Below are 24,002 nucleotides of genomic sequence, written 5' to 3'. Positions count from 1 at the left end.
TCCAGTGTAGTAGTCGGACACTCAAACCACTACCTTCCCTATTTGTTGTTGGGTGTCTTCAAGCCATTTCGGTCTTATGGCGACCCTAAGGCCTCCATAAACACCAAATCATAGGGTTTTCTTGGCAAGTTTCTTCAGAGGGGGGTTGCCATTGCCCTCCTCTGAGGCTGAGAAAGTGTGACTTGCCCAAGGCCATAGCCTTCTTTAGAAACCTTCTACAAGAAGGCGACGAGGAGAAAGACCTAACTTTCGGCTTCAAGGCTTAGGTTTTTTGTAGGTTTTTCGGGCTATACTCTAGAAGAGTTGTATTCGTTTCGCCAGCAACTGTGGTTGGCGTCTTCAGAGAAGGAAGGCTTCTTTCCAGGGTGAGAGGCATCTAAGGGCCAGATCCAGCCCAAGGGGAAGTTTTACTGTTTTCCAGTATCCATCTCTTTAGGATGGACCTTGACCTCTGCTTGGAGTCAGGAGTACCGGGATGGAGGACAAGGGAGGGCTTTGCTCTGGTGCCACAACAAACTATAATTCTCAGAATAGCGTTGAGCCATGGCAGCTAAAGTGGGTCAAACCGGATTATTTCTGCAGTGTGTGTGAAGCGTCTCTCGGGGAAGTTAGGCAACGCAACTCAACACTGCCTTCCCTCCGCTGGACCAGTTCGGTCCATTCCTGCATCCCAAAAGGCGGCTTTGACTATTTTCTCTGGTGTGTCTGTCTCTTTGAAGTTATGATCGCTCCATTTGAGCCTCTTTAACCCTGGGACCCTGTTGCCTTTGAAGCGTTTTAAAAGCCAGTGAGCCCCCCTAGATACAGCTAATCGGTTTTTCTTGGGGTCCCAGTGCAGGACCCCAACGTAGAAGCCGAAAACATGGCTGAGTATGAAAATGATAAAACACAGTCACAGCCCGAAACACAGGTTTTATTGGGTTGATTTCAGGGGAGCCTGCTTCCGCAGGGAGTTGACTGGGTGATTTTAGCAGTGTTAAGACTCACACTCTCTCAGCCTCAGACCCCCTCTGAAGAAACCTGCCAAGAAAACCCGGGGTCCAAAACACACTGCAGAAATAATCGAAGTTGAAACTGCTTTCACTGCCCTTGCCCCAGGGCTAGGGAATGCTGGGAGCTGTAGTTTTGTGAGAGATTGAGCCTTCTCTGTAAGAGAGAGCTCTAGTGCCACAGCAAGCTACAATTGCTAGGATTCCATATCCCTGCGCCAGGGCAGTTAAAACGGTTCCAAACTGGATTATTTCTGCAGTGTGTTTTTTGGATCCCCGTGATAGGTTCGCTGCCACAAGTCGGAAACAACTTGAAGGCACAGAACAACAATAACAACAAAACCTCTGTAGCTCTATTCAGATGTAGTCTCCATTGAGTTCAATGCGACTTCTAGATGAATTTGTATAGGATTATCGCGCATCTATTTTCGAGGCAGAAGGCGACTTCCCAGACACTCTCAGCACAGATGTGTTTACTCGAAAGCAAATCCCCTTGAATAGCAAAGGGTTGTTACTCCTAGGTAAACATGCCTTCTTGCGCTGGGTCCATCCTTTCCCAGAGTGAGCCTGAGTTCAACCTGGGACTTATTTCCTAGAGAGCGGAGCTGGAGCTCTGCTGCCCTTTGAGCCTAAGGCAGTCTCACTGCGTTCCGCAGGAGAAAGCCATCCTGAGATGGCATCCCGAAGCAGGCATCCCACGGAGAGCCCGAGGGCAGGCTGGTTCTTCTGAAGTGAGACCGGAGTGAAAGGGACAGAAGAGGACCCGAGGAGGGAGCCCTTCAGTCCAGTCGCATTGAGGGACTCGAAAGGCATTTGAGTGCCCTCCTGGACCAGATCTACTCCAAAGTAAGATCCCTCGGGTAGGATCCGGAGATCTGGGAACGTGGAGCCCTGGTACTGCCTCCAGCAATCCGGATTGGATTGATGAAATAGTGGTTTCTGCAGTAGTGATTCTACTTTGAACAAACGCCGGGGTGTGTGTATGTTATTTTTTATATGTGTGTGTGTATGAAGACTGAAAGAGGAAGGGAGCTAACATGAGTTGCAAAGACCATGTTTTCTAAATGGACCACAAACCAAGGAGACTGGCCACCTTAAATCCAGCCACGCATACTCCACCGTTTAAAACCAGAGCCGCCGCTTCGCTTCTTCTGTCCAGAATCCGGCCATTCAGTTGCGACAGAAGGGCAGAAATCATCTCAGGGTTTTTCTTTTCTCTTTCCCCCCTCGTCTTCCCTCCTCTCTCTCTTTTCCTCTCTTTTTATTTCCCATCAAAACAAAACAAAACCAAAAAGAAAGAAAAAAGCGCCCCACACCTCTTTCTCCGTTGTGTGCCGGGTAATGACATGCAAGGATGGCCTGAAAGACAACCAGACATCAAAGCACAAAGCAAACGACGCCCCCCCCCCCCACACACTTTGATAAGAAAGTCACACTCCTAACTTTCTTTTCTTCTTCTTCCCTTTTGCTTTTTCTCTTTCCTTTTCTGTCTCCGAAGCGGATCCGACAGCCGCTGGCTAGGACCCGACGCATCTTTGGGGTGTGTAAAGGGTGGGGGGATTGTGGTGCCCGCACCCCACAATTTTTGTCCCTTCCTGCAGATCGTGTGTATCACTCCCCCCCCCAAATGGGTAGAACTTGTACCCCAGAAATGTGGGGTGGGAGGGGGCACCCAACCAAGAGAGATCAAGCTTTCTTGGGGCGAAGGGTGGCGTCGGTGGGGGGCGAGACACACGCTTAGGGCGGCGATGGGGCTAATTATTGTGGGGGGTAACAAGGAACTGGAACACCCAAGTCGAACTGAGCCCGTCTCCCGGGAGACTGATGGAGACCTATTTTACAAGCTGTAATTCCGCTTTAGACCATTGCAGGCTAAAGTCAATTCACACCCTCTTCTTTCTTCTGGAAATATTCCTAATCCTACCGTTCAAAAGGGGGGGGGGGGGTCGCTTTCCTCCTCCTTCCCCACCCTCCCCCTCCGTATTAAATTAGGAACTTCAGGGAACCAAGTTTTTAGGATCACTTTTAAATAAAATAAAATAAAATAAAATAAAATAAAATAAAATAAAATAAAATAAATCCAACTCTCTGCACCGCTTTCACTACCTCGGCGGCATCTAATATATTTAATTCTTTTTAAGGGGGGGTATATTGTTATTTTATGTATTGTATGTGGACGTTTTAGTGCGAGCCGCTCTGATTGCCTTGCTACTGAAGAGCGGGGTATAAATAAAAGTTTTGTTTATTAATTATTATTATTATTATTATTATTATTATTTAACTACATCTAACCTTCGAAAGGCATAAATGTTAAACGAGGAAAGATGTTCTTTGATGATTTATGGCCGGAGGATCCTTGGCCAATTAACTGAGAAAACAAAAACCCCTAAATGCCTAGTACTATTTTTTTAAAAGCAAGTAAACAAACAAAAGTGTTTTTTCCCCTTGTTCTTCCTTTCTTCCTTTTTTCTTTTTCTTTTTCTGCCTCTCTCTCTCTCTCTCTCCAGGTTTAGAGACCAGCACTTGGCATTTTGGTTTAATATTTATTTATTTGCCCCATTGTTTATATCCAAAAATGTTAATGTATTTAATCCAAATGAAATCTTCCCTGTGTGCATACGTATCTCATTAAAATCCCTTCCCTTCCACTGAAATCCTGTATAGACTTCCCTGGGACGAAGTCCTCTTGAATCATCAGGACTTACTTCTGAGTAGACATAAACAAGATCGCATTTAAATATACTCTCTTGCCCAAGGCAGCTTCATCCCAGGCCTCTGAGGTCAGTGGTCAGCGAGTGATGTCTTCAGATTCTATCTGAGCTTTCTTTCTTGGAAGTAAAAAGATTGATGTCTTCAGATTCTACCTAAGCTTTCTTAGAAGTAAGCATACTTACGAAGAGGAAAGCTTACTTGCTCATCTTCTCCACTTTTAGGACTGTTGTGGATGCGACAAATTTTGCCACTGTCTTTGAGGAGCAAAATCGGCAACAAGGAAAGACGTCCATCCATTTTAGAAAGCGTAATCATTACAATTTCAATTTTAATACAGGATGGTGCTCTCTTCTTTCTCCTTCCAGCGGTTTAAATCCTCAGCCCCAGCATCACGGAGTAACATAATTTTATTGATACTTATAAACAGTGAGGTTTTTAATTTTTAATAGCGTGGGAGATGAAATATATATCTTTTATACATTTTAAGAAGTATGTATTCATGTATAAATAAACTAACTGCGGATCCTGCCCTCATTTGCATTAACATCTCTAGGTCACCAGAAGAAAATGTAAAGCAATCACTGTAGAGAGAATAAATTGAGGACTGCACATTCTTGGAGGTAGAAACGCCAGGTTGATTTACTCAACATACTTTTCGCTAAACCAGGATTATTGATATGTTCATTAGAAATCCTTTCTCGAATCTGTGATAAATCGGAATTCAGCTGGAGAATGCAATCAAGAAGGTTCTCTCGCATTTCCTCTTCTTGCAGGAAAGCTGCTGTATCAAACAAGCCCTTTTATTTTTAAAAAGGGACCATTTAATTGTTTAGAGGGGAATCTAATTCTCTCTCTCTCTCTAGTTCCTTTTTGTTTGGTTTGGTATCTTTCTTTTTGCCAGCTTTTCATCCAGTCCTTTTGACAGGACCTTTTATTATCAGCTGGACCTCCAAGGCTCTCCCCCGCCCCCATTTCTGATACTTATCCCTGTATCATTGCAGAGGGAATTCCTGTTTAAAAAAGCATAGGTACAGAGACCTAGGTGCCTTTTCTTTTCGTATATTATATTATGTGTAACCAACAATAAGGGCAGCAACAGCCGCCGTGGTGTATTAGTTTGCATATTGGTCTAGGATTCTGGAGATCAGAGTTCGAATCCTCACTCGGTCTTGAAAATCCATGGGGCGATCTAGGGCAAATCACGGTCTCTCAGCTTAAAGGAAGGGAATGGCAAACCTCCTTGGGGAAAAAAGCCTGCCTGGAAAACCCTGTGACCGGGCCGCCCTAAGTCGGAGTCGACCTGGAGACACATAAGCAACAACTGGCAGCAATTCCACCTGGACGTAAATCAGTAGTATTTGTGTCGGAACAAACTTGAATGGGATCCCGCTCCTCCGTAAAGGAACCCCCCCCCCCATTTAACTTACTCCCCTCAGAACGCAAAACTCTAGACAGGTGGCACCGATAAATACAAATCTGAGACAGGTTCAAGAGTTTCGCATCGGAGGACAAACAAAATGATCACCAGCAATCTACTCAGAAGTAAACCCCATTGCGTTCAATGAAAGTTACTCTCAGGAAATCGTGCAGAGGGATTGCAAGCCAAGTGAGGAGGACTTTCCAGCCAAAGCGCCTCTTGGCATCTTCTAGGCTGCATCCACTGTGCAGGAATAATTCGGTTTGACACCACTTTAACGGGTCATGGCTATGGAATTCTGGGAATGGTAGTCTGCGGTGGTATCAGAGCGGAACGGATACACAAAATGCAACATTTTGCGTATTACTTAATACAAACGCACAATGCACGAGGTCAGGCTGTTTGTCTCACCAAAGCTGCAGTTCGTTCACGACGATTCTTGTGCTGCTGTCTCTTGGCACTTTGTCAGTGACTTATTGGGCATTCCTCTGTTTAATTTTTGTGCCCCCAGAATTGTTCCTACATGGGCAAGACGGGCCCCAATTTTGGAACAGCCTCATCGCCTGTATCAGAGCTTCTTAAGGACCCCTCAAGACTGGTAACATGAATTCAAGGCTGCTTAGGCCGAAGGCAAGCCCACTGAAATTTACTCCCGAGTAAGTGTGCTCATTCTACGACTATGTGTAGAATCTCAGCTCAGCCATGACTTTGGGCAAGTCACACTCTCTCAGCCTCAGGGGAAGGCCATGGCAAACCTCCTCTGAACAAACCTTGCCAAGAAAACCGCATCATAGGGTCGCCTTAGGGTCGCCATAAGTCGGATACGACTTGAAGGCGCTCAACAATAACAATAACAACAAGTATGCAATGCTTCCCTTTATTCAGAGGCACTTTCTGCTTCAGCCCCCATTATTTATTGAGAGCAAGGGGGAAAATGGCACAGGAGGTTTGAACCTTTTAAACCAGCCTTTAGATTTTCCTGCCTTATTGTTCAGGAGTGGCCCCTTCCGCCTTCTTGAGTTCTTTTCCTTTGTCTTCGTCCAACAAAGTAGTGGCAAGCACTAGTTCCTAAAGCTATCTGCTCTGGAGTCAGTCCGATTCAAAGTTGCATGTGCTGGCAGAAGCTCGGTAGCCACTAGCCAGCCATGGGCAAGCGACAGAAGGAGGGCACTTTGTCCCTTCTACTGTGCAAAAAGGAAACTAGAGAAAAAGGTTGGGATAAAAGGTTGGCGATGTTTAGGGGGGAAACATGTCTGCACAGGCTCCTTCCCTAGATGTTAGACATGTCCTTAGAGGTCCATTCTGCTTTTAAAAATGCTTTGAGTCCTTCTTCATGGGGGGGGGGGGACGTTGTTGCTGTTGTTGTGTGCCTTTAAGTCGTGTCTGACTTATGGTGACCCTAAGGCGAGGGGTTCTTGGCAAGTGTCTCCAGAGGAGATTCGCCACGGACATCCTCTGAAGCTGAGAGGTCACCCAGTGGGTTTCATGGCCGAGCTGGGTATTGAACCTTGGTCCAGCATTTAAATCATTATGCCTCCTGGCTCCCATCAAGGCCATGAGATGTTCGCAATAATGAGCACTTAAATTAACACACACACACACACACACACACACACACGCCACACAACTTCTGCTCCTCCGCAGGGAGTTGGTGAGAAACGGGAAGAAGCAGTTTCATACCTCTTGGGGATGGAACTATTGGAGATATCCGTTGCAAGAGTTCTAGGGAGTCGTTCTTCAAAAAGCCTGCCCTGCCCACTCCCTTTCTTCTGGCCTGCAAGTCTCAGCCCATGATGGATTGCGGAGGTTGCAGAGCAACTTCTGGAGACCACAGTGGTCTCCTCTGCTCTAGTTCACCGAATCACAGAGCTGGAAGGGAAGCCCAAGGGCAATGGAGACTCTGTCAGTGCAGAAAGCCATTGCTAAAGGGACCTTGAGAAGTGGGCATCCTGTTGTTGTTGTGTGCCTTCAGGTCTTTCCGACTTACGGAGTTTTCTTGCCGTTGATTGTGGGGTTTTCTGGGCAAGATTTGTTCAGAGGAGGTTTGCCATTGGAGGCTGAGAGCATGTCACTTGCCCAAGGTCACCCGGTGGATAACTTGGCCAGGTTAAAAACCCATATTGATGCAGAGCTCATCATCTTCCAAGAGAGTCCATTCCACTGAATAGAATTTATATCAGGATTGAGGAACTGTGGGCTTCCCGAACTCAAACTCCCATTGACCCTGGTCCTCAGAGTCAATGATCAGGGACTCCGGGAGGTAGCGACCCATCCCTTGCTCGTTCCCTGCCCTACGCTGAATAGCTTTGGGGTCAATGCCTACAAGAGAGACAAGGAGCCGGAGGCTTTACCAATGTTGCTAGGGTACAACTCCCACTACACTTCATCACGGTGTAGGCTGGCTAGGGCTGATGGGATTTATAGTCCAAGAACATCTGGTTCCTTATCCCTGGTGAGCACAAAGCCAATAGTATTTAGGATTTCCCTTTCTATTAGAGAAGGTACAATTGAGTAGGACGCAGTTTGTGCAGACAAGTCTCAAAACCCTTTGTCCTTTTCACCAAGAGGGGACCCCTGCAAGGGTGGATGCCTATCTCACTACAAATCCCAAGTACAACGCAGGTCTCCAGTCGCCTATCGACTTAGGCATTGAACTCTCTAACCTTCCCTGGGTTACTCTCTCCCGTTCCCAAGCGATGCTGGGGAGGGAGGGAACCTCGCTGAGCACAAGTAAGGTTGAATCAATCTCTCCGCAACGTGGGGCTCCAGGCCACAGGAGTGTGCGCGCCTATGGAGTGGGCATGGCGACTGGGCTTCTTGGCCTGGTCTTTTTCGAGTCTCCGCCCCTCTTTCTTAATCCCACCCCCCCCCGCCCTGTGACCAGATGCCCTAATCACAAAGGAGGGCAAAGACACCTCGGAATGGAGGACCTTCAAGAAAGATGCAGGGCATGACCAAAGGGAAGCTTTAAAAAAAACAACAGTCATTGAAATTTGAAGTCGAAGGCTCTCATGTCCGGAATCCATTGCCTTGTGTGGGTTTTTCTGGTTCTGTGGCCATGCTCTAGAAGAGTTTATTCCTGACGTTTCGCCAGCATCTGTGGCTGGCATCTTCAGAGAATGTTGGCATGGAAGAGAGGTGTGTGTGTGTGTGTGTATCTATATCCTACTCTCTCTTCCATGCCAGCATTCTCTGAAGATGCCAGCCTCGGAAGATGGCGAAACGTCAGGAATAAACTCTTCTAGAACATGGCCACAGAGCCCGAAAAACCCGTACAAATCGACTCATAGAAATATCAATCCATGCTTCTTAGTCCTGTTCAACATGGAAGGCATTTGGGGATTCCTCCTGGAGAGAAGGCTGAAATGGAGGACTTGTCCTGGAAAAGGAGGACCAGGTATGGCCACCCTGCCCCCCCCCCCTTGACCTATCTTCGGAAAGCGCAACGAAAGGCGCCTTTGTCGGAGCCGCGACTGCAAAAAGCCGATCCGTTTTCCTTCTGTTATCTCGGCTGCCATCGAGCCGCGGGAAGCCGTTTATCTCCGCAGGTGCCTTTAACCTGCCCTTATCAGCCGGCCAGAGTCATTTAGGGAGCTCGGCTCGGTAACTTGAGACGAGGCTCCATTGATTGTGGAGAGTGCCCTTTAGATCCCCCCCCCCCCCGCGCTCCGCAAACAAGGCCAAGGAGAGGCCCTCCGTCCCGTCGAGGCCGCCGCCTCTTCAGCCTCTCCATATGGGCAGGTGGGTGCTTGGTGGTGCCTGGAGGGTCCCTGGCTTCCTTTTCAAAGGCTACCACCGAATAAACATTCCCACCCAAGTGGCCCTCTATCTAAAGAAGGGAGCCGATCCTCCCCAAACGTGGGCTTTCTGTTTCAGGGGATCGGCTTGGCCATTGTCCCCTCTCGCCCGTCCAGCGAGCCAAACCCGCCATTACTTACCACACAATTCAGGTACACACCCGCACCTGGGAAGGTCTATTAATCATACATCCCTTGAAAGAATTATCTTATCCTTATGATAAAACAACTCTTTCGATGAATTTATGGGTGATAGACCTCCCCAGGTTCTGGTGTGCACCTGGATTGTGCAGTAGTTCATTCCAAGAACGAACGAAATAACGTGCATGCAGTTGATCAAAGTACTGTGTTTAAACCGATACATTCACCTCTTTTGTGTGTATGTGTGTAGACACACACACACACACACACACACACACACACACACACACACGGTAGGGTCTCAACATCATTTACCAGTATGCAAGTATATATATGTATACATCCATACACACATACTTATATATACTTGCATACACACATATCAACTTGCATACTGCTAAATTCTGCTGAGATCCTCCTAGTATACTCCTATGTGGGTCTAATCCAAGTAAATGAATTAAATCGGAGGTGAGTAAGTATTAGTTGCTTTAAAAGGCTGTGCTCTGTTTGAACTTACAGTGCAATCCTATCTATAGAAGGCCCAGTGGGCTGAAACCAGATTTAGAGGATAGGCCTACTCTAAATGAACATAAAGGGTGGAATCTACATATAGCTATATTTAGAGTAGACCAGTCCTCTAAATCTGGTTTCTGACCACTGAGCCATCTGGAGAAAAGATTGCACTGTAAGTTCAAACAGCTGGTGAACAGCCTTTTAAAGCAACTAATGAGCAGCCTCTTTTCAAGTAACTGAAGGTAGGATGGTGCAGTTCTTACCCAATCTATTTTGCAGGAGGAGTAGCAAAAACAGCCAAGTCTCAACCAGATGCCAGTCACCTCTCCAACACAGCCTCTGTAAGTGTGGAAGAAGCTATACTTTTAACAAAAACAATTGTAAAAGACACTCCCCCTCCAATTTCCCCATTCTATAAAACCTGCTTTTTTCACCCCATTACAACTGTGTTCTTAATTCGCAAAGGCAGACTGGTTGATAGGATTTTTAAAGAAGCAACTTGAGAAGAAACCCCATTGAACTGTGTGGGACTGGCATATGTTGGCATAGGGGACCCACGTGGCTCATGGCTTTTTCCGACGGTCCTCAATAGACGTGATGGAGGTGCGATTGCCTCCCACCAAAAACGAAGAGGTCTCGGGTGGCATGTTCATGGGATGAAGAGAGAGGAGAACACAGGTGGCTGCCATCCTGGGGGGAAAATGCTGTGCATTGTCGCAAGAGATGCTGAATAAACTCTCCTCGCCATTTTCTTTTGTTCTGTCGATTCTGCGGAAAGAGCGGAGAGAGCGTAAAATGGAGTCTTCAGGCCCCATAGAGAGGAGCAGATTGAGGGATCCCCCGTGTTTGGTTTCCTCGCGTGCCATGCGTGGCAGAGAAATCCCTACGGGCCTCAGACAAAAACACTGTTTTGCCTTCATTCTGTCTGTGTTGCCTTGCCTTCAGGTCGTTCCCGACTTACGGCGGCCCTAAGAGAAGCCTGTCATCATGGGGGTTTTGGGGGGCAAGATTGGTTCCGAGGAGGCTTGCCATTGCCTTCCCCTGAGGCTGAGAGCATGTGACTTGGCCAAGGTCACCCAATGGATTTCATGGCTGAGCTGGGGATCGAGCCCTGGTCTCTAGAGCTGTGGTCCTACAACTCAAACCACTACTTACACTATTTAGGTCTTCCTCTGCCAGTGGATTATTTTCCCATTTCATAGAATCGTAGAATCAAAGAGTTGGAAGAGACCACAAGGGCCATCCAGTCCAACCCCATTCTGCCATGCAGGAAATCCAAATCAAAGCATCCCCGACAGATGGCTGTCCAGCCTCTGTTTGAAGACCTCCAAGGAGGGAGACTCCACTACACTCCGAGGGAGTGTGTTCCACTGTCGAACAGCCCTTACTGTCAGGAAGTTCTTCCTAATGTTGAGGTGGAATCTCTTTTCCTGGAGCTTGCATCCATTGCTCCGGGTCTAGTCTCTGGAGCAGCAGAAAACAAGCTTGCTCCCTCCTCAATATGACATCCCTTCAAATACTTAAACAGGGCTATCATATCAATTCTTAACCTTCTCTTCTCCAGGCTAAACATCCCCAGTTCCCTAAGTCGTTCCTCATAGAGTATGGTTTCCAGACCCTTCACCATTTTAGTCGCCCTCCTTTGAACACGCTCCAGTTTCTCAACATCTTTTTTGAATTGTGGCACCCAGAACTAGACACAATATTCCAGGTGGGGCCTGACCAGAGCAGAATAGAGTGGCACTCTTACTTCCCTTGATCTAGACACTATACTTCTATTGATGCCGCCACAGATTTATTAAGTCCACTTATTTCCAGGCAGGTAGGCGCGGGTTCATTCTCTGAGGCTGCAATTTTATATGCACTTTGTGAAGTCGAAGGCTTTCATGGCCGGCATCCATGGTTTTTTATGGGTTTTTCGGGCTATGTGTTCATGTTCTAGAAGACTTTATTCTGGACGTTTCGCCAACATCTGTAGCTGGCATCTTCAGAGAGTGCAGAGCATTCTTCTAGAATCTAGAACATCGCCGCATAGCCCCGAAAAACCCACAAAAAACCCTATTGTACCCATTTACCTGGAAACAAGCCTCCTATCAGAGAAAGTAAGGCAGCCAGGGTTGGCCACAGATTCAGGATGCCCTATAAAGGCTTATTTCTAAATAAAACCTTATTATAGCCCAACGGTCGGTGGAGCAGTGCCAGGTCCACAAGCCATAGGCTGCCTGTCCACAGTGAGGCCTTACTAACACCTTCCTCCCAACTAAGGTCCAAAACACACTGCAGAAATAATCCAGTTTGAGACCGCTTTTACTATTCAATGCTAGGGAATTCTGGGAACTGTAGTTTTGTGACCCATTGAGCCTTCTCTGTCAGAGAGATCCCTGGTGCCACAATAAATTACAGCTCCTAGAATGCTCTAGCATTTTTTCTGCCGTGTGTTTCAATTATCCTGAACGCAGAGACACTTCTTCCAGTATAATTTTTGCATTGATTCCATAGCAGTGTGTGCCGGGTCCTGGATGCTCTGTCCTTGCCTGGAATCCTGTTGGTTGATCCCAAGTACAATAGATCCACTGAATCAACTGCTGGCAGGTAGGTAGGTCAGCCCTATTGGTTCCGTGTCTCTGCTCTAGCCAGGCCTGACAATAGGATTGAGGCCACTTTGAGTTATGGAAAACTGTATATGGAGCATCCACATATATACATAAGATACATAGTTCTTATGGCGCATGTTTCTACCTATCTAGCTCAGTAGTAGGCCTCCAATTTAATACTAGGCTGCGCTACCATCATCAGTTTCAGAATATGGAGACCCCTCCTCTTGTCCAGATAGACTGAATTCGGGACCTTTTGTCCAGGATGAAGGTGGTCTACACATGAATCACGTCCCTTCCCCACCCAGATGAGGAATGGGGAACCTGTGGCACTTAAGATAGCCAAGTCCTGTTCCCATCCTCCATTTGTTACATTTATAACGTTTCCTAATACCAATCCTGCCTTAGAATGAGTGGATAGTGCATCCAGGTATAAACTCTGGGGGTTGGCGTTTACTGCTCCTGGCCTGGGAAGAAAACCTTTTGCAGGGTGCGGATTGCCACGCATTTATCCCAGGACACATTTCCTGGAAACCGAGGCCTCCTCTGTTCCTGGTCCTCAGGGGAATGAGAAATCCCCATTGCCGATCATGTCCTTTGAACTTCGTTCCCTTCGTAAAGTTTAAAGCCTTAAAGAATGCCTCCAGGGATGTGCTCCGTCTTGCAAAACTATTTCTCAGGTGGAGCCTGCTGATAGCCCCAACGCCTTGCAGACTCCCGAACGTGGTTTCGAGAAAAGCATTTTCCCGGCTTGTTCAGGCCCAGTGAGCACGGCCAGGGAGCAGCCAGGAGGCTCGGTATTTACAGTAGAAACCAAGCATGAAATTGAATGTTAACCAGGAAAAAAAAAAAAAGAAATGCAAATCCAATTGAAAGCGAAGAGGGAGGACTGAGAGAGAGAGAGAGAGAGTCAGAGGGAGCCAGCAGCTAATAGAGCTCTGGCTGGAAAGTAAAAGCTGTGATGGGCGTTTGGGAAATAGGAAGCAGAGGAAAGATGCCAGAGTTTAAGAAAGCATTAAAGAAAAGAAAAAAGAGGGGATGGGTGGGTGGAGAAGACTACAAGGGAAACGATCCCTTTCATATGAGTCATATGTTTAAGTCCCTTTGGTTTCAGTATTTTGGCAACAGTGAAAGCCTTGCCTGAGCTTCCCATTGAAATCAATGGGACAAGAGGAGGGCTGTTGCTCCCAGTGAACCAATGAGGCATAATGGTAGAATCATAGGATCATAGAGTTGGAAGAGACCTCAAGGGCCATCCAGTCCAACCCCATTCTGCCATGCAGGAACTCTCAGTCAAAGCATCCCTGACAGATGGCCATCCAGCCTCTGCTTAAAGGCCTCCAAGGAAGGAGACTCCAACACTCTCTGAGGCAGAGTATTCCACTGTCAAACAACTTTAACTGTCAGGACGTTCCTCCTAATGTTGAGGTGGACTCTCTTTTCCTGTAGCTTGCATCCATTGTGGAAATGGGAACTGGGTGATCCAGGTTCTGACTTCCACCAAAACCTATTGGGTGACTGTTGGGGGAATTGGCTGACCAACCTTACAGGGTTGTTGTGAGGCTAATGTTTCCAGGCAAGAGAGCTATGTAGGTTATGGTGAACCTGTGTCAGAAAGGACAACAACATCTCAAGTCTACAAAACAGTGATAACTTTAATCAGCCAACCAAAATGCAGAAAATACACTGTGCAACCTTTCAAAGCAGGACAAGCAAAGTGACACGAAGGTTAGTTTTTGGACTGTAAATGAACACAAAGGCTTGGGGCACCTTCAGGAGAACACCTTTATCAATCCTGGCCTAAACTTTTCTGGACTAGATTCTGTGGTATAAGAAATGAGATGCAACCTAAGTTTCAGTTTTACTCACAAACCTGTGATTTGGAAAAGAAATGGCTGAAGTCAGTGAAGTCAGAGTGGAAAGGGAAGTAGAAACTAAAGACAGAACAATCGTGGTCAAGTTTAAAGGTAGTCCTTGACAACAAAACAGCCTTGATAATGTCAGCATCTTGGCATCAATAAACCAATTAACACATACAGCAATCATAATGAAGACCTTTAGGCCACCCTTGATAGAACTGAACACCTTGATGCAGTTTAACATAGAGGTCTCTAATGTGGTCTCCATTTGAAATTCCACTTTGCGTTTTAGGAAGTTTGCTTTTCAGTGAGGTCAGACTGTGAAGCTTTATTCTATAGAGGCTGGCCTGTTTTTCTTATGCAGAACTCAGGTAAAGGGTAGCATATATACCATTGGAAGACAAGCAGGTGAATGAATCTGTGGATGTTGTTATGTGCCTTCGTGTCTTCTCACTTATGGCAACCCTATGGCGAATATATCATGGGGTTATCTTGGCAAGATTTGTTCAGAGGAGGTTTGCCACTGCCTTCCCCTGAGGCTGAGAGAGTGTGACTTGCCCAAGGCCACCCAATGGGTTTCATGGCAGACATCAATGGCAGAGCAGGGAATCAAACCCTGGTCTCCAGAGTCCAGCACTCAAACCACTACTTACCCCCATTCAGTTGTGTATGACTGTCAGTAGCTCTTCCACTGTCAGTGGATTGATTTTCCACGCTTGCTATTTCCTAGCCACACGACCCACTGTGAACTGCACATGAGTAAATAAGGAGAATTTTGAACCTTCTTCATTCAGATTAGGAGTACTCTGGAAACAGAGCGGCCTTTCAATGACAGAAATGCCCCCAGTTTCACCCTGCTAGTCAAACAATGAGAGATCAGGCCCTAGATGCTCCATTTAACTCTGCTGTGCTTTTTCTTTTGCCCAGGCCTCAGTTCAGATCTGAAGCACCTCAGCCACTGAGTTCAATAGAAGAAGGTACCTATGGGCTCCCTGCAACCCACTTTAAATTAAGGGGCGAATGCACCTAGAGGCCTGAATCCTATTGCTAGTTCCAACTAGAGTAGAGCTGTTGATCAATAGGATTTACATAAGGGTTGACCCCCATTCAGCAATTGATTCAGTGGATCCTAGGCTAGTTGAGATTACCAACCCGGTTCAGGCTTTACCTTTATATAGGTCACATATATTTCTCTAGATAGTAAAGCTGAAATCCTGTGCCCACTTACCTGGAAGAAAGCTCCGTTGAATACAATGAAGTACATTTCTGCCTAGAAGCAAAGAAGATGGCCTTGTGCTAACTCCCATTGGTTTTAACCTAAGTCCTGAATGAATGTATCTTGCAATCTTCTTCTTCCTTAGCAATTGCAATAGGAACTTGTTTGTAACCATTAATTTTTATGATGTGGAGCTTCTGCTAAAGTTCTTGCCAACCTCATTTTTTGAAGGCTTCCCTCCTATTTTTGGAGAAAGCAGAGGACAAGGAATTGGGAGGAGCTGGGGAGAAGAAGTCTTGGCTATAGTATTTTGTGGGTTTTTCGGGCTCTGTGGCCATGTTCTAGAAGAGTTTATTCCTGACATTTCGCCAGCATCTGTGGCTGGCATCTTCAGAGAAATGGCCACATAGCCCCAAAAACCCACACAAACTATGGATGCTGGCCATGGAAGCCTTGGCTATTGGAAAAGTTACCTTTTCACGTTGGTGGCGGGAGTTATAGTATTTAGAAAGTAATGTGTCTTTAGATCAGCAACTGTATCTCTTTGAACAGATCCGGGGATGAAACCTCCTTCTGTTTGCATACAAAAGTCACACTCTCTCAGCCTTGGAGGAAAGCAATGACAAACCTCCTTTGAATATCAATACCAGGAAAGATTCTAGTATTGAGTCTGTGAATTAGAATGGTGAAGAGTCTGCAAACCATGCCCTATGAGGAATGACTTAGGAAGCCAGGGATGTTCAGCCTGGAAAAGAGAAGGTTAAGAGGTGATATGATAGCCCTGTTTAAATACTTGAAGGGATGACATATTGGGGAGGGAACAAGCTTGTTTTATGCTGTTCCAGAGACTAGGACCCGGAACAATGGATGCAAGCTCCAGGAAAAGAGATTCCAGCTCAACATTAGAAAAACGTCCTGACAGTAAAGGCTGTTCAACAGTGGAAGAAACTCCCTCAGAGTGTAGTGGAGTCTCCTTCCTTGGAGGTCTTTAAGCAGAGGCTGGATGGCCATCTGTCAATGGGAATGCTCTGATTGAGAGTTCCTGCATGGCAGAATGGGGTTGGACTGGATGGCCCTTGCAGTCTCTTCCAACTCTACGATTCTATGAACTTTTCATAGGACAGAGTCACCAGAAGTCGGGTCACCTTGAAGACACATAGCAGCAGCAATACATCATCCCATCATCCTCAGACACCATTAATTGGAACAGCTCTCAAAATACTGATGAACTGGACCTGACAAGCTTTGTCCACAGACCCCAAACGCTTCCAGTGTTTGGGTGGCAGAGGGGAGGTACATAAGAGTCCATGTTTCCAGCTCTACCAGCCTCTTGAAGAGCTTCTTTAGGATCAGGATCTGTGCCACACTCTACTCGAGGATCTCTCTTTGCCTCTCGCTCTCTCAATTTATCGTCATCGAGAGGATGGTCCTCCACTGATAGCCAAGTTCATTCATCTTTAATGAATTAGTCTCTTCTCAGTTTCCTTTTAACTGCCCTCGGGAGAGCCACAATCCACCCTTCTCCAAACCTGTTAACTGGAGACAGTAAATCAGAGTCGAGTTAAATTCAATTTTCCTGTCAAATTAGATTGAGTGACATGGTTAATCTTTTAGATATACTCAGACAGGCAGGATCTTTATGTCCCCCCTCCGTCCGTCCTACAAATGGAGGTCCAGTCAACCTCTATCTGGGATGTGCCATCTCCTACTGGAATGGGAGGAAAGTGTTCTTCCTTGAACATAAAAGAGATCTTAACCCCACTCCTTAAGCTCTCCTGGTGATATTATAACTTGGTATTTCTTGTTTTTGTTTTTGTGTGCCTTCAAGCTTCCAGGAGACCCTACCATCGGGGTTTCTTGGCAAGTTTCTTCAGAGAGGCTTTGCCATTGCCATCCTCTGAGGCTGAGAGTGTGTGACTTGCCCAAGGTCACCCTGTGGGTTTCCATGGCCGAGCGGGGATTCGAACCCAGGACCCCAGAGTTCTCTTCCAAGGCTGAACGCCACTGCAAGGGGAAAGAGAAAAGGCCACTGTTGTGATTGCAAAGGTGTCTGGCCAAATAATAATAATAATAATAATAATAATAATAATAATAATAATTTATAGCCCGCCTCCTCCTCTCCCCGAAGGAATCAAGGCAGGTTACAAGGAGAGAAAAAAAATAGGATGCCTCTGCAAGGGAGAGCATAAAACCGCTACATATAATTCGTTACTCTTAGTTGCATCCCTGTCCTAAGGAGCTTCAGGTGATAGTATCCTTGCAACAACCCTGTGAAGGAGGCCAGGTTAAGACAGAGTGAGGGGTCCAGAGTCTTACTAGGTGAATTGGGTCCAAGTTTTGGGAGAAAGGGGGAGGGGATACAAATTAATATAATGAATGAATTAATTAAATAAATGAATTCATGAAAGTGGCTTAGTGGTTTGAGTGCTGTGACTCTGGGGACCAGGGTTCAAATACCTGATCAGCCATGGAAACCCACTGGGTGACCTTGGGCAAGTCGCACCCTCTCAGCCTCAGAGGAATCATATAATCATAGAGCAGGAAGAGACCCCAAGGGCCATCCAGTCTAACCCCATTCTGCCATGCAGGAACTCTCAGTCAAAGCATCCCCATTGACAGATGCCATCCCTCCAAGGAGGGAGACTCCACCAGGAAGGCAAAGGCAAGCCAATCCTGCCAAGAAAACTCTGTTTGGTAGGTTTGCCTTAGGAGGGCCCTAATTCGGGAACGAGTTGAAGGCGCCCAAGAACAGTATCGCCATGCCTTTTCCAAAGCCCCTCTCCATTCCTTTGTCTCATTTTAACGGTTTAAAAGCATCCTCAGCTAAACTCAGGAGTGGGAGGAACGGTGAGTAACTGGGAGGCACACGATCATAGCGGGTACAACCCTTCTGAAGGAAAAAAAAAGTAGACCCAGTCTCATGCCGTTAAAACACGCAACATGAAGGCAAATTTGCAATATGGAAAGAAAAACACCGGATCTAATAAATACGGGGGGAATGTGGGAGGTGGTCCACAGAAGGACAAACCCTCTGGGTCGACCCCCATTTTGTAGATCCATGTTTTCTTTCCTTGAGAAAGAGGTGTGTATGTGTGTGTCTTCTACAGCACTGATGTATATCTCGATGGTCATTTGGTCAGTGTCCTTGTGAAGAGGTCACTTCTACTCTCTCAAGATTAAAAATATAATGAAAATGTTTTAACGGGTTGTATTAGGCCTTTACCTTTTTTTTAAACTACGTATATTTAACTATTGCAATTAGAGTGTTTTTAATAGAACTCTTTATTTAATGTTTGGGGGAAAAACACTTTTGCATCAAATTGGTCTTCAGGGCATTTGACATGAGCCTCCTTATATCCTAGGCTGGGAGAAAGGTAGGATATAAAATAAATGAATGAATACTGAATTACAACTCCCATCATCCATCGCCTCTGTTGTTATTATGTGCCTTCAAGTCAATTCTCATTTATCGCGGGGGGGGGGGGGGCTTCATAGCAAGATTTGCTCAAAGGCGGCTTGCACGATTTGGTCAGAGGAGCTTTGCCATGGCCTCCCTTTGAGGGTGAGACAGTGTGACTTGCCTAAGGTCACCCGGTGGGGTTCGCAGCCGATCTGGGAATCGAACCCTATGGTCCAACACTCAAACCACTAGGCCACACTGCAAATACCTTTTTCTTGCATCGGTCTTCCATCGGTGAGGAGGAAAGGGCTTGTAATGGACCCGATGTCTGCCTTATGCCTCCTTCTTTTGGCATTATAGCTTTGTCCGATCGCCTTTACTCGGGAGTAAGCTTCCCTGATTTCTTTTTCTCTTCCCAAATCGATGCCCAGGGCTATAGAGGTCATTCCCCTCCAACCTAAATTCAATGGGGGGCAACTTAAACCTTTGCTGACTCTCTCGGATGGAAGTCGCAGAGCACCGATCTCTCTGATCGAGGCGACCTCCTGTTTCTTCTTTCTCTCTTTCCCTCCCCGCTTTAATAAAAAACAATTGCTTCTAATACAGCGGCGATCGTGGGCAATAGCGGGCAAAAAACCTTGAACTAACGGAGGGACCCCCCCCCTCTTCCCAATGGATGCTTTCCTTATCTGTCTTCCTCCCACCTAGGAAACGTTTTCTTTCCGACTTCCTTGTTTGCCCTTGGAATCAACTTGGGGGTCTGTTCCAGGAAGTTCTCTGTTGACATCCCCCCCACCTCCAGCCTTGAAATTAGGGGAGACATGGAAGCTTCAACGGCCTGAAAAAGTCCCAAGGAGCCGCCAAAACAACGATCGGCCCCGTCGAGAGCCAGCGCCGGGGGTCTCGAAGGCAGCCAAAGCCAGAAATTGACATTTGGTCTCCCCTCTTTGTCTGGTTTCAAAGCAAACAGAAGCAAACGCAGAGCTTCGCCCCAGCCTTGCCTTTCCCTCTCATGCCTCGCCTTTGTTGCCAACCGGGCGTTAATCCCATAAACGGCCGTTAATTACCGGGAGGCTAATTGCCCGCCGCAATTGAGCTCATTAGCAACTCATTTGACCGCTTCCGAGAGGGAAAAGGCGCAGCAGATGCACTTGGGCTGCAGCCACACTGCAGCAATAATCCGACTTGGCACCACTTTCGTGGCCACGGCTCCCTGCGAGGGAATTCTGGGACGTCTAGTGCCGCAACAAACTGCAAATCCCGTGAAAGTGGGATTTGGCTGAAAACAAACCCAGCTGGCCACTTTGGATGCACAGGTGTGGCTCCCAGCAGGTGAAAAATAGCCCCTGCTCCTCCACAGTTGCCCACCCTTGATGTAAAGCACACACCCCACAAATGATTTGTGGTCCATCCCTTCAATTTACATTATTGCAGCAGTGCAGCCGCAGTTCTAAATTTCCCCAGAAAAGGGTCAGAGTGTTTCTTCTTCTTCTTAGGTAAGCACTCAGTGTTGGGGAAGAGTGCTGAGGATACCATGGACAGCCAAAAAGACAAACACATGGGTCCTGGACCAGATCAAACCCAAAATCTCCCTGGGAGCCAAGATGATCAAACTGAGGCTGTCATACTTTGGCCACATCCTGAGAAGGAAGGACTCATTGGAAAAGACAATAATGCTCAGGAAAGTGGAGGGAAGTAGAAAGAGAGGAAGACCAAAAGCCAGCTGGATAGACTCAGTTGCAAGGCTTAAGTAGAGCAGTGGAAGACAGGGGGTCTTGGAGGTGTCTCATCCACAGGGTTGCCATGAGTTGAGATCCACTTCAGGGCAGTAAACAGTAACAACAAAACAACAACAACACACCCACCCACTGGGAGTGAACCATTTTACGCACCGCTTCTGGTGGATGGTCTGCCCTATGGAGAGGCAATCTGATTTCAGTCCTGCCTGATCTGTTCTCAGCATCTCTCTCTCTCTCTCTCTCTGTTTCTTTTTCCTTTAACAAAATCCTCTCTGCCCTTTACAAAGTTTGAGATCAGAAAAGGATGCCCATTCTCTTAACAATGAAGGCTTCACCAAGACAGAGTCACAGAGCCAGCCTGGTGCAGTTGTTGGAGGGTTAGACTAGGACTCTGTTTCCTCCTCAGCCGTAGAAACCCATTGGATGAACTTAGGCAAGTCCCACTCTCCCCATCTTAGAAGAAAGCAAAGGTAAACCTTATAGGGATAAAACCATGCCAGGAAAACCCTAAGTCAGAATTGCCTTGAAGGCATATAAGAAGGAATTGTAATCCCAGACTATGGTTTTTACTTAAGAACATGAAGGTTTTTGCTTTGCTTGCCTTTTGTGTTTGGCCCTGATGTCAGAAGGTGAAAAGGGAACAAACACAATATTTTAATCAAAAAATGTCACAGATGAGTGTTAGTAGTATGTAGAGAGATCTTGTAGCACCTTTGAGACTAACTGAAGAAAGAAATTGGCAGCATGAGCTTTCCTAGTCTAAAGTCTGCTTCCTCTGATGCATTGGTAGGTTAGAGGAAGGCAGGCCTATCCAGCCTCACACTCCCTGCAAGAATCTGGCCAGGCAATGCCCTCCAGCCATCAAGGCCACCCTTTTGTCCATGCCAGAGCTTCAGCTGACCAAGCTTCTCACATGAAGCTTTTTTTCTAAGCCATCAAGGGCATCAGATGTCCTCTGAGGGTTAAGGCAACAAGGGCTTGGACCTTGTGCTACCTGTGCTAAAGAAGCACAGATGTTGTAGCATTTCCTCATGGTGGAGTTACTCTATCCACTTGACAATCAGAATGATCTCTGCTTCTTCTGATCTTATTGTCCAGTGTTCTCTCAGATATTAACCTCTGCTTGTAGAGGTCCATGTCCTGAACAGATCCTAAGATCTGACTCATGTTGTGTCTTTACAATGCACTATTAGCAGCCATTGCATTAAAAAAGAAAGAAAAGATACAAATACTGAATATAAAAAACAAGCAAACCGATCATGCGATAGGTTTTTGTAGGGTTTTTGGGCTATGTGGCCATATTCTAGATGAGTTTCTTCCTGATGTTTTGCCAGAAGATGCCAGCCACAGATGCTGGCAAAACGTCAGAAAGAAATTTCCTAAAACATGGTCACATAGCCCCAAAACCCCACAAAAAACTATGGATGACGGCCATGAAAGCCTTCGACTTCAGATCAAGCCATAAATTGCAAATGAATGAGATACAGACAAGTCCAACATTTATAGCAGTGACAGGATTGAAGCTGTTCTATGCAAACTGTTCTTTGTTACACCAGTTCTGATTTTAAAATGGCACCCCGCAAATTTAAATTGTCTCGTTGCCTCTTTGTCTGCTATGGACATCTACTACCCCCCAAAATCTGGGAAACTCATTTGTTGGAAGTGCTGAGGAACTTGTTTCAATGCTTTTATACCCCCAGGCTTGGTTCTGAGACCAGTGAAACTGGCTAGAGTTGAACTGGTATGGCTTCTACTTAAACCCCGGACAGAATGCTATGTGGTTCTGTAAAGATGCTAAAATGTTATCATTACAAATCTCTGATCCATATCTCTGACTAAAGCATGGTTGGGACCATAGTACATATAAATCAACTTGAAAATTGTGTATTGAGTGAACAAAGGATTATAGGTTACAGACCTGCAAGTGGGTGCCGCAGCTATAGCTTTTCTATGGCTAGTGGGACAGTATGTACTTCCTGCAACTTCCTGTTTGCTGGTGACAGGAAGATTTGGCTGCTTGTACTGTTCTGGGCAGTAGCCTTTGTCTGCTGTAGCAGCATGATTCTTCTACCCATTTCCACCAACCATGGATCCAAACACTGCAAACATAGTCTGAGTTAACAGCAGATAAGGTTCATTTGCTTCTGCTTTCCCATCTGGCTTGACAGAATGAAAGGACTGCATCCACATAGCTGGTTTGGACAAACAAGCCAGGACTATGAGAGTATAATCTTCCCCCTTGCAAGTAAATGGTAAAATACAAAACAAAGCAAAACCCCTCACTGATCAACAGTATTTGACAGTTGCAAGCTCTTGAACAAGATGAATGTAAGGTAATGTTTAGTAGAGATATCCCCTCCCATCCCAGCACCATTGCAGTCAGAGGTACTCTTTGCTGTCTTCCCCTCACCCCAAATTTAACTTTAGAGCTTATAAGATTGCCCAAACGTTTTGGTAGTCATGCTGGGGAGAATAGAGCAGGTAGTTTTGCATATCAGCTCTGCATGAGGAGTGAAGGCTCAGTGCAAAGACACAGACCGGCACTTGGGACGTCCGCAGGACGTCCCATTTTAAAAAAAGGGGCGTCTCTTCTAGATGCCCCTGGCTCTAATACGGACTCTGTCCGTACAATATGGCGCCGGCCATTCCACACGGCCGGCACCATCTTTACGTATCGGACGCTGTGTGTCCGAACGTGTCGCGGTGCTAATGATGTTGTGAGTGTGCCAGCGGCGTCTCGCGATGTCATTAGGGCGCCGCAGAAAGAAGCTCCATTTTGGAGCTTCTTTTTTGATCCGCAAGGGAGCCGCGCGGTGTGGCTGCGACGGCTCCCTTACAGAGCAAACGGCGGTGGCGGCAGACTGCCTCAAAGCGGCGGTCTATAACCCACCCCCGTTCAGTCACTGGCTGTTACCCACCTTTAATAGAAGATGATATGGAAAAGGAAAGGGCAGAACAGCGAGTCATAGAAAGACATACCAGCAGGCACATAAGTGATTTGGCCCACAGGGGATCATAACTGCCATGCATGCAGAAATTCTTAGGTTCAGTCCCCAACCTCTATATCAAGAGGTACAGTAGATGATGAGGTGAAAAAAAAATCTCTCTAGATGAAAAGCCACTTTCTGCCACACTAGGAGAATGAAGAGACCATATAGGGAGTAAAAGCTTGGATAGCTTACTTATTTGGACAACAGCTCTTAGACTCCACATGCTGCTGTCTGAAAGATTCTGGCAATTGTAGTCCAAACTGAAGGCAGTTTACTATATCTGACTAAAATTCTTTAATCCATTTCTTTGCAGCGAAGTCCTTCCGCAACACACGAGGGTCACCTGCTTGGCTGGTGTTCACAGCTGGGGTTGGATGATCTTCTGTCCAAAAATGTAAGCTGTGTATACACAGTGGCATAGATGCTATAGAGCTGCAACAAGTTATCACCTAGAACTTAAGCTCACAATTTTCTTTTGTGAATTCTTCTGAACAGCTGAATATGTACAGAAATATTGAGTTTTGACTATGTAATTACAGTAAAATATTTCTAGGTTATTTTTAGTATCTGGCAACCGACATGCAATGGCATTAGCATCTAACAGTGTTTGACATTCAGCATATTGGAGTATTTGA

The 24,002-nt window shown here is 46.3% G+C and overlaps 1 protein-coding gene and 1 long non-coding RNA gene across 2 annotated transcripts in view; both read left to right on the top strand.

Annotated features, from left to right (window-relative positions):
• LOC149316829 (thrombomodulin-like) overlaps positions 1–24,002 on the top strand; it is a 902,913-nt gene that overhangs the window by 102,355 nt on the left and 776,556 nt on the right. The gene's annotated exons all lie outside the window — the stretch shown is intronic.
• The window catches only part of LOC149316835 (uncharacterized), a 46,085-nt gene that overhangs the window by 4,639 nt on the left and 17,444 nt on the right, over positions 1–24,002 (top strand). Inside the window, exon 2 of the long non-coding RNA XR_016280717.1 lies at positions 23,681–23,761. This is a non-coding gene — a long non-coding RNA (uncharacterized LOC149316835). The remainder of the gene's footprint in view (positions 1–23,680; positions 23,762–24,002) is intronic.

Source organism: Sceloporus occidentalis, unplaced genomic scaffold (assembly GCF_023333645.1).
Source record: "Sceloporus occidentalis isolate IW3139 unplaced genomic scaffold, rSceOcc1.0.p SCAF_3, whole genome shotgun sequence".
Lineage (NCBI taxonomy): Eukaryota > Metazoa > Chordata > Lepidosauria > Squamata > Phrynosomatidae > Sceloporus > Sceloporus occidentalis.
The sequence above is the reverse complement of the archived record's forward strand: the minus strand, read 5'-3'. Positions and strand labels throughout refer to the sequence as shown.